Source organism: Myotis lucifugus, unplaced genomic scaffold (genome assembly GCF_000147115.1).
Source record: "Myotis lucifugus unplaced genomic scaffold, Myoluc2.0 scaffold_456, whole genome shotgun sequence".
Lineage (NCBI taxonomy): Eukaryota > Metazoa > Chordata > Mammalia > Chiroptera > Vespertilionidae > Myotis > Myotis lucifugus.
Genome location: NW_005871504.1, coordinates 166,140 through 175,766, shown reverse-complemented (window position 1 = coordinate 175,766; position 9,627 = coordinate 166,140).

Sequence of the window (9,627 nt, the reverse complement as noted above, 5' to 3'; positions counted from 1 at the left end):
GGTCTCTAAATTCAGGAAGTTATTCTAGGTCTCTTTAGTCTTGACAGGAAAGGGACAATATATTTTTTAGAAGGCTGCTGGCGTGATGAAAATCTGCTTTATCCTGGCTTGAACATGAATGGGGGAGTTTATTGGCTCACACGACCAAACTATCCATGGTGCTGGCTCTGAGTGAACAGACCTAGAGGTTCAAATACCATTGGGATCTTTCTGTTTTTCTCATCTCTGCTCTTTCCTATATGCTAGTTTTATTTTCCCCGCTGGTTTCTCTGTGAGGCTGGAACCAGAGCTCTAGGAGGCTCTAGGCTTCATTCTTACTGCCTCATCACCAATGAGGAAAGAGAACCCTCTGCTAGTATTAATGAGGAGAACCCTAGTGGAAGATGGGGATGGGTTTTAATGAATGTCCGGATTGACCACTGTGGTTGAGAGGCTGATACTGGGACAACTCGAACTGGAATCATGTACCAGGAGACAACAGGCTAAGAAGACTGAAGCTCACCTCCAACTCACAGTTGGAGTATGAGAGAGGCAGGTTCCCCAAGGAATTGGGAGTGATGTCACCAGAGCAAGGAAAAAAGATGTGCTGAGCAGTCAAAACAGCAGGTGTCAGATGAGAAGTCCCTGAAGACTTATTTGGCCCCTAGAGAGTACACTAGGCACTTAGCATTTTTTTTAGCCTGCTCAGCATCTGGACCTCCTTCCTTCTTTCAGGGAAGCATGCATCTTATGAGCCTTGGTGGGAGACATAAGTCATTATCTACTACCTATTTTCTAAAACGGTTGAAATTGCCAGATACTTGGTTCCCAGTCTCCTTTGTAAACAAGGCACAGGAACTTGACCTAGACTCAGTCAAGGTCAGGAGTTGGTAACATCAATAATCAGTTCACAGGCAACAGCAGTCACAATATCCAGTCCAGGGACAGCAGCAACAGCAGTGGATGCAAGCTGGGCATCCGTATTCAAGGGGGAGTGGTGTTCTGACAAGACTGAATTTTAGTCTGAATTCGAAGGGGATCCTGCCGGTTACCCAACTTCATTTGTAGATGCACATTTTGGGGTCTGATTCTCCAGTCCTCCTGGAGTTATTATGAGTTCCCAGTAACTTGACCACAAACTGGCTCTCTGCTTAGCCCATCTAGACTCAGTTTCTGTGGCTCGCAACTAGGATACAAAACACTCATCTACTTCAGTGTCCCCAGCACCAGAAAACTCTGGCAGCCTCCTGTGTTGTTGGGAAACTTAATACCACTCCTCTGAGAAGTTTTGATGAACAACTTATCCTTTACTAGTAAGTGCCGGTTATTTTTCATACTTGAAGTTACTTACATCAATCCATATGAAAAAATTCCAGAAGCACATTTGCTAGTCTGCCATCCACTGGTGGGTAGGTGCCATCCTTGTTAAGCACTACAAGTTCAATATTTCTCTTGGATTTCAATATCTGGAGGTCCTCAAAGTCACCATTACCTTCTTTGTTTTTCTCCTTTGGTTCTACTAAGGAAATAATGTCAAGAAGTAGATCACTTTCAAATAAACTGTCTGGCAGAACATGCCATTCCAACCTTGAAAGAAAAATGGTCTGATTCCCAGTTCCTCAGAAGAAAGGGGAAACTCTAAAACTTCAATGTTAGACTTTCAGGGTTGAGTCGGTATTTAATTTAAATAAGAGCCAATCTAGTCCTTCAGAAGTCTGATCTATTAGTGGTGTAGCTGTGTACCTTCAGTTGCCCCAAAGAACAATAAGGATTAAAAGTTGCTTTTAAAATGACTACATGGGATTCCAGTCTGTTCTTACAGTTTTGGGTGGAAAATAAAATTTAGAATTGCTAAGGAATGACAGGAAACTGTTGCTGAGGCTAAATACCATCTGAAAATATCCAACGAGTCACTAAAGGATTTATTAATTTATCTTCTCTCCAGGCTGTGTTTGTTTGGGAAGAGGATGCACTGACACATGGTTGCTAAGGATAGATGTCACTGACCCCTGTGAGTAGCCCAGGCTAATCTTCCACAAATATCTACACAAGCTGCTTGGTCCGGAGCTGTTGAGGACACGTTCTTAGCAAATTGAGTGGTATGTGATTCCTCACGGCCTCCCAGAGGTATATGCACTGTAGGTGTGTTTAGTCACTCATTTTGTGAACACTAACAAGTTTAGGCATTTCTGTCTCTTCCAGGGCAGGCTCAAGTGTAAAAAGAGTGACTGTCTGACTTAATAATAATGACACTCGTAAATTCTGCACTTTAGAGAAGTAGATCTGAACTTGGAATTTATCAGGAGCTATCAAATCATCACAACTAACCATACCAGACACCTCAAGTCATTTTCCACTGAGGGAGAGTATACAGTAATTACCTTTTAGAATACTTTCTCCTGGCTTCTTCTCTTCTGCTTTTTTCCTTTTAGTTTTACTGAGAGCTAATCACCAGTTGGAAAGAATGACATATCTTTGAGCGTTGAGAATACCAATGAAATAGTTACTTTGAACATATTGCCATAATAGCTTATTAACGAGTACTACCCAAGACAGTGCTATTCAGACCATTTGCTGAGAAGTGCCTGGAACAATCATTCTACTTATAACACGGAATCAAGATAATCAACAGAAACAAGAAACAAATGAATCAAGTGAAGGCTCTTGACGACAGAAATAGCCAGACCACTCCAAAAATGATGCTAAAGAAACATGATTGTCATTTTAACCAACTAACTAGATATGTTCTGTTATGGTCAAACTTAGGAGCCTGAAATACCCTCTACAACCTCAAGGATTATAGAGCATTAGATGAATCACAAGTGACATATGGGAGCTCATTAAAGGAAGGTGAAGTTATGAGCACCCGGGGCCTTGCTGGAAATCAGAGCTTTTTAAAAGAGGCTTCAGGGTCAGTCATACTGATTGGAGAATGCTCTTCATCGTCCTTAAAAAATCTCTTTATCACTTCTCAGTTATCATGTTGTTTGAGTGTTGGCCATTGTTGCAAATTTTTAAGTTGAGAGTGTGTAGTGACGGTGGGTGGAAGGTTGTCATTTGATTGATTTTTAAAAAATATATTTTTATTGATTTCAGAAGAGGAAGGGAGAGGGAGAGAGAGATAGAAACATCAATGCTGAGAGAGAATCATCAATCGGCTGCTTCCTGCATGCCCCACACTGGGGATCGAGCCCGAAACCTGGGCATGTGCATCGACCAGGAATTAAACCATGACCTCCTAGTTCATAGGTCAATGCTCAACCACTGAGCCATGCTGGCTGGGCTCATTTGATTGATTTTGATAGTAAACAGCAAAAGCCATTGGAGAATAAGACCTCAGTGCAGCCTTCTTAGGCTGTTCACCTCCGCTTCAAGGCAACAGTTGAAGTGGCAGGAGCAAGGACAGCCGTGGTAGCTTCCATGTTATGGAAGCTGTGTCTGTAAGCTGAGCTTTGAATGACACATTATTTCCTCTGTGCACCCCAATCTATTTTCTGCCTGACTAAGCTTATAAAACTCTGCATAAATTCTCCCTCTCAGCCTGTTCCATAATCCTGTGAACACAGTGTCTTCCTGCTCATTCCTTCATCCAGCAAGCACCAGCTGTTGGGTCCTGGAAACATTTTACATTAAAGAAAAAGAAAAAAAAGAAGTCGATGATCAGAAAGCTGTAAAAACTGCACAATGCTTGAGATATGCAAATGCTTCAGGGTGGTGGGTATCTGACCCGCATAAAAGAAATGATTAGGTTTCCATCAATCATTATGCTCCCGAACAACGCTGCTGAGATCTGTCGATGCGGACGCTCCTCAGCTGCCTGGGTTCTGCACAGTCTGTAAACTAATCCAGTTTTGTTTGTTCTGTGCTAAAGAAAGGATAAACTCTGAGCTTGAAAATATGAACAAAGATGCAATTATCTTAACTAAGCCACTCAAGCTTTATTTTTATGCAAAAAGTGCCACAAACTTTATTATCTGTATTTTTCAGCTTCAAAAGGAAAGTGCAAGTCACTTGATAATGTCGCTGTAATTACTTGAATGCATACTTCATGCCTCAAATGCACAGGAAAGCTCATTGTTATAATTAGAAGTTATATAAATACCCAGTTTATACAAATGGTAGCTAATTACTTAACTGAAATGCCAGATTCTTGCCATCCTACCAGGAAAGATATCTTATAATATGTAATTCAAACCATAGGTCAAAGTGGGAGATGTGATTATAATGTGAAATTTTCTTTTAAAAATATTGGTAGCTGCTATTGAGAACTGAGTAATTAACTGTTTCCATTTAGAGACTTATTTCGGGATATGTCTGGAATACAACTCATATCTACACTCCAAATTGTTTGAATAGGACATTTATGCATTTTCTGTCACTAATGTCTTCCTATTAATTTTACTGATAATCTTTAGGAGGGATTGAAAACCAATAAAATAGATGATGATATTCTATAGCAGGGGCCACAAAACTTTTTCTTTAAAGGACAAGACAGTAAATATTTTAGGCTGTTCAGGACATGAAGTCTCTTCTGCAACTATGCAAGCAACTTTATACTTGCAGTGGAAAAGCAGCTATAGGCAGTATCTGAAACAGGATCATGGCGGTGTTTCATAAAACTATTTACAAAAATTGGTGGTGTATGGACCATCGTTTGCCATCCCCTGCTCCTTACCAAACATCTAGTGGCCTGAATGAAATACTAGTCACTACTATCCTCAAGATAGTTTATGTTTTTTACTTTCATTCAAAACCTAAGTTCTTAGCAGCCCTTCTTCAGGGACCTTCAGCTAGAGAATTAAGCCTTATTGCTTTAAGGCACCCAGTGGCATGACGGTAACTTCTCTCCTGTGCCTCTTTGGGAGTAACTTTGTATGATCCTTGGAAGAACTACAAGAGTCACTCAATCACTTAGTTTTCTCATGGAAACCTAGCTGAGAAATGCAAGAAATGGTGTTTTGTCAAAACTATCTAAAGCGCCCTAGCTGGTTTGGCTCAATGGATAGAGCATCGGCCTGCAGACTGAAGGGTCCCAGATTCCATTCCAGCCAAGGGCACATGCCTGGGTTGCGGGCTCGATCTCCAGTAGGGGGCGTACAAGAGGCAGCCAATCAATGATTCTCTCTCATCATTGATGTTTCTATCTCTCTCTCCCTCTCCCTTCCTCTCTAAAATCAATAAAATATATTTTTAAAAAAACTATCTAAAGCCACAAAATAGAAGTTTGGGTTTGTAGTGACTCTTGGGGTAATAATACTGAGATAATCATGTAAACCAAACTCTTCTATTTGAAGACAGGTGAAATCATGTGTCTTTTACTTCTGTTTACAGATCTGCCAAGCTCACTAGATTTAAGATATATTAAATATAAAACCGTATAACTCTGAAGTGGAGCTTATGGGGTAGAAGGGTTCTTAAGGGGAATAAGGACATTTTCAAGTGACAATATTTTAATAAAAGGTTCCAGTGTTGATTTGCTTATGGTTATGGCTATTATGAATGGGCATTTGAAGGGCAGTGTGAATATGATGAGCAATGTAGGGGATGTGGGGCTTTAGAGTTATGCCTCAGGAACTTACCAGCAGGCCCTAGCTTCCTGGTAAAAGGGGAAAAGAGCCTAATAAAATCACATGACCCCATTCCTATTATAAGAAGGCTCTACGGTAATTCAAGTCCTAATCTAGATTAATTTAAAACAGTAATCCTACTTTTAGAGATTATAGCTGTCAATCATTAACATTGCCTCTACTCAAATAAAACTAAGAGACCTCATGACTTTGAGATTGGAAACAAATTAGTCCTCAACATCTTGGGGGTTGGAAATATCTTTATGAAGCCACCTGAATGAAAGTCACTTCCCATTTTTGATCTAGGATCGAGCATGAAAAAATATTGCCCTACCATAAAAGGAAGGCATAAATGACAAACCACATTTGAAGAATTCTTCCTCCTTTTAACATTATCTCCTTGAGGTAATGAAACTATAGGGTCATTAACACTGGAAAGTATCTTGGTACAATAGCTTCATTTTAGAAATAAAGGTAGTGAAGTCCAGAAATGCTAGGTCATACAATTAACAGAAAGTGAAAGAGCCAAGTCTTAAACCATGGACTTCTCCCTTTTCTAATTTGACTACATAGTCTCACAACACTTACTAGTAAATACAATTAATGTTCCCTACCCCTAAATACCAAGGTTAAAATGCTTATATTTTAAATTACTAAAACAAAAATTAGGATCACACAGAATCCATTTATGGGCACTACTTTTAATTTTTTCCAGTAAAGGAGACCTGGCATTCTGATTCCTAACTTGGGAATTTTTCTATGCTATTATGTAGTCTTCTAGCTGTCAAGGTCATTCTTTGTACATAGTCAATATTTAACAAATACAAAGGGGCAATAAGTAAAAATTAATATGAAAAGATATTATGAATTTATGTGTGTAATAGTTTTGTACTTTTGTTTATTTTTAAGCATACGTGGAATTTATTTAAAATAGAACCCATTTTGTTAAAAAGAAAGCTTGGCCAACATGCATTTCCTGAAATGTTTCATTATGCGGTACAGCATGTTTATTCAGGTGAAAGTATACAGAATATTGCATATCTCTAAATACATTGATCTAAATGCAAATGCAGGTAAATGCAAAATCCAACCTTTGTGTCATTTGGTTTTACATTCTGCCATCAAAATTTAGAGGTATTCTTTTTTCATTTCTTAACATAGAAATCTAAAAATCAATGGCAATTCTAGGAAAAACTTATAAATATAGAGGTAGAACATTTGAAAGTCATATGCCCAAACCATTCTGAAAGCTATCTGTGCAAGCACTAAATATGATGTTTAGTTTGTGATGTGGTCATTAGGAAAAAAATAAAAGAGACTTGATAGCTTCTAGAGATCATGATTACAAATAATTTAAAGGTAAAAGACTTCAGTTCTTTATCTCACCCAGTTGTGGGACTGATCAAGATGTTTTCTACCAAATTCATTTAAATCAAATTGTTTTGGGGTAAATTGCACACATACACTCAAAAGGTAACAATTTTTTTCTCCTAATCCTACCTAATCAAAATGATATAGTTTCCATATTATTGCTGTATTGTCACAAAACAATGTCATAATAAATCCTATATAATAAAAGGCTAATATGCAAATTGTCCCCTCGTGAGTTTGACCAGGAGTTCAACCGCTCGCTATGACATGCGCTGACCACCAGGGTGCAGCATGGAATGAAGGAAGGCCCTGGCTGGCAGCTGGCAGCCGGGGAAAGGAAGGCCCCGATCGACCCTGGTCGCTGGCCTGGCCTAGGGACCCTACGTGTGCACGAATTTCATGCACTGGGCCTCTAGGTTAAAATAAACACATCAAATTTGCAATCTGGGCAGAGGACTTAGGTACAACGATCTCACTTTATAAATATAAATACTGAAATACAGTAAGGCTAAATGATTTGTCTATAACCCTAATGGTAGACTGAATCCAAGATCAGAACTTATGCATTTGATATCCCAACCCACTGTTCATTGTAATATCCTGCCCTGACTAGGTAGCTCAGTACATATATACAAAGCTATAAAGGAATCACTGGCTGCTTTACTTACACTTCCTTTGGAAGATGCATTAGCAATTTTATGCCACTGGAGGCATATGTTTCTTTCATAGCAATATAAAATCTTATTAGGCAGAATGAAGTAATACTGGAAAGAAATAGGGCCTTTCTAGCCAGCTGGCTGAGTGTACCGGCCATCTCTCCACTGTCTATAGCCAATAATTTTACTTACTGGAAATTTCTGGCTAACATGTTTATGTAATGAGCTAAGTGTTCTTTGAAGTAATATTACACAGTGAATGATATTTTCCAATTGGAAAAATATAGTATCAAGAATTATTTCCTCTGGCTAAGAGATTAGTTATTAAATATCCTCATCACTCACACAAATGGTAACTCTGTGAGATAATGGATGTGTTAATTAACTTGATTATGGTCATCATTTCACAATATATATGTACATATATTAAATCATCACACTGTGTACCCTAAATATATATAATATTCATTTGTCAATTATATCTCAATAAAGATTGGAAGACAACTTTAAAAAGGTATTTCCTACAGAACAATAAGCTTTAGGTCTGAGATGTGTATTTACAACCTAAATATATTACATTTTGTTTTTTAAAGAACAGGATCATGTAGTAAGTTGAACTTTTTTTTCCTTTTTTATTTCAGTGAGGAAGGGAGAGGGAGAGAGTGATATATACTAAACATCAATGATGAGAGAGAATCATTGATCGGCTGCCTTCTGCATGTCCCAAACTGGGGATCAAGCCCACAACCCAGGCATGTGCCCCCAAAAGGAATCAAACTGTGACCTCCTGGTACATAGGTCAATACTCAACCAATGAGCCATGCCGGCCAGGCTTAAGTTGAACAGTTTGTAAAATGTTTGAATATCAGCAATTTCATAATTTTGACATAAGAGTATAACGTAGTGTTTCAGATCATGGGATCTGGTCACAGAAGGTTTGAGGTCATATTCTGGTCCTACCACCTAGAACTGCAACCTGGTTAGGGCTATTATGAAATAATCCTGCCCTGACTAGATAGCTCAGTTGGCTAGAGCATCATCCTAATACATCAAGATTGTGGGCTCAATCCCTGGTCAGGGCACATACAAGAAGCAACCAATGAATGCATAAAGAAGTGGAATGTGGAATGACAAATAGATCTCTCTCTCAAATCAATAAAACATTTTTTAAGTATAAAAAAAGATACTATCCTTATAAAATTCTAATGTTAGTGCTAGTCATATAGTAAGTGCTGAAGAAATGCTAGTTGTTATTACATTTGTTGATGATGATTATTATGATTATTATGATGATGACTGTCTTAATTTGGGCTGCTGTAATAGACTGGGTGGCTTAACCAATAAACATTTATTTCTTAAAGATCAAAGTACTGAAAGATTCAGTGTGTGGTGAGAGCCTGCTTCCTGGATCATAGATGTGTCTCTCCTTGCTGTATCCTCACATGGAGTAAAGAAAGCTAGAGTGCTTTATGAAGGTACTACTAACTCCAAAGTCCCTACCTCCTAATATATCACTTTGGGGGTTAGAATTTTAACATATGAATTTCTGGGGTAACACAAACATTGTCCATGACGGTGATAATGATGATGAGAATGATGTTGATAATATCTGTTCTATCCAACTAATGCATCCTGGTTGAGTCAACGGGTTTGGAGAGTTGATGTGTATACAACGTCCTCAATACCATGACTATAGAAAAAGGAAGACACATATACAAAACTATCTTGGGTTATGTTGTGAATGAAAATCGGAGGCAACTAAAACTGATGATTAGTGGGCTAGTTTATGAACAGATTGGGTTTAGAAAGCAATCCTAATGTATTCATGGTATAACCACTTGCTATGGATTGAAGCCAACCTCTAACTTGCTAGGTAGATAATTTTTATAAAGGAAATGTTAATTTCCTTACTAAAAGGTTAATATTACTCACAAAGTTAAGGATAAATTTGGTAATATAATAAAAAAGCAGACATTTTCCTTTTCTTTCATCCTTTAAGATCAAAGTCAAACAACAAAAGCAATAATAAAATTTCAAGCTACTAGATTATGTAC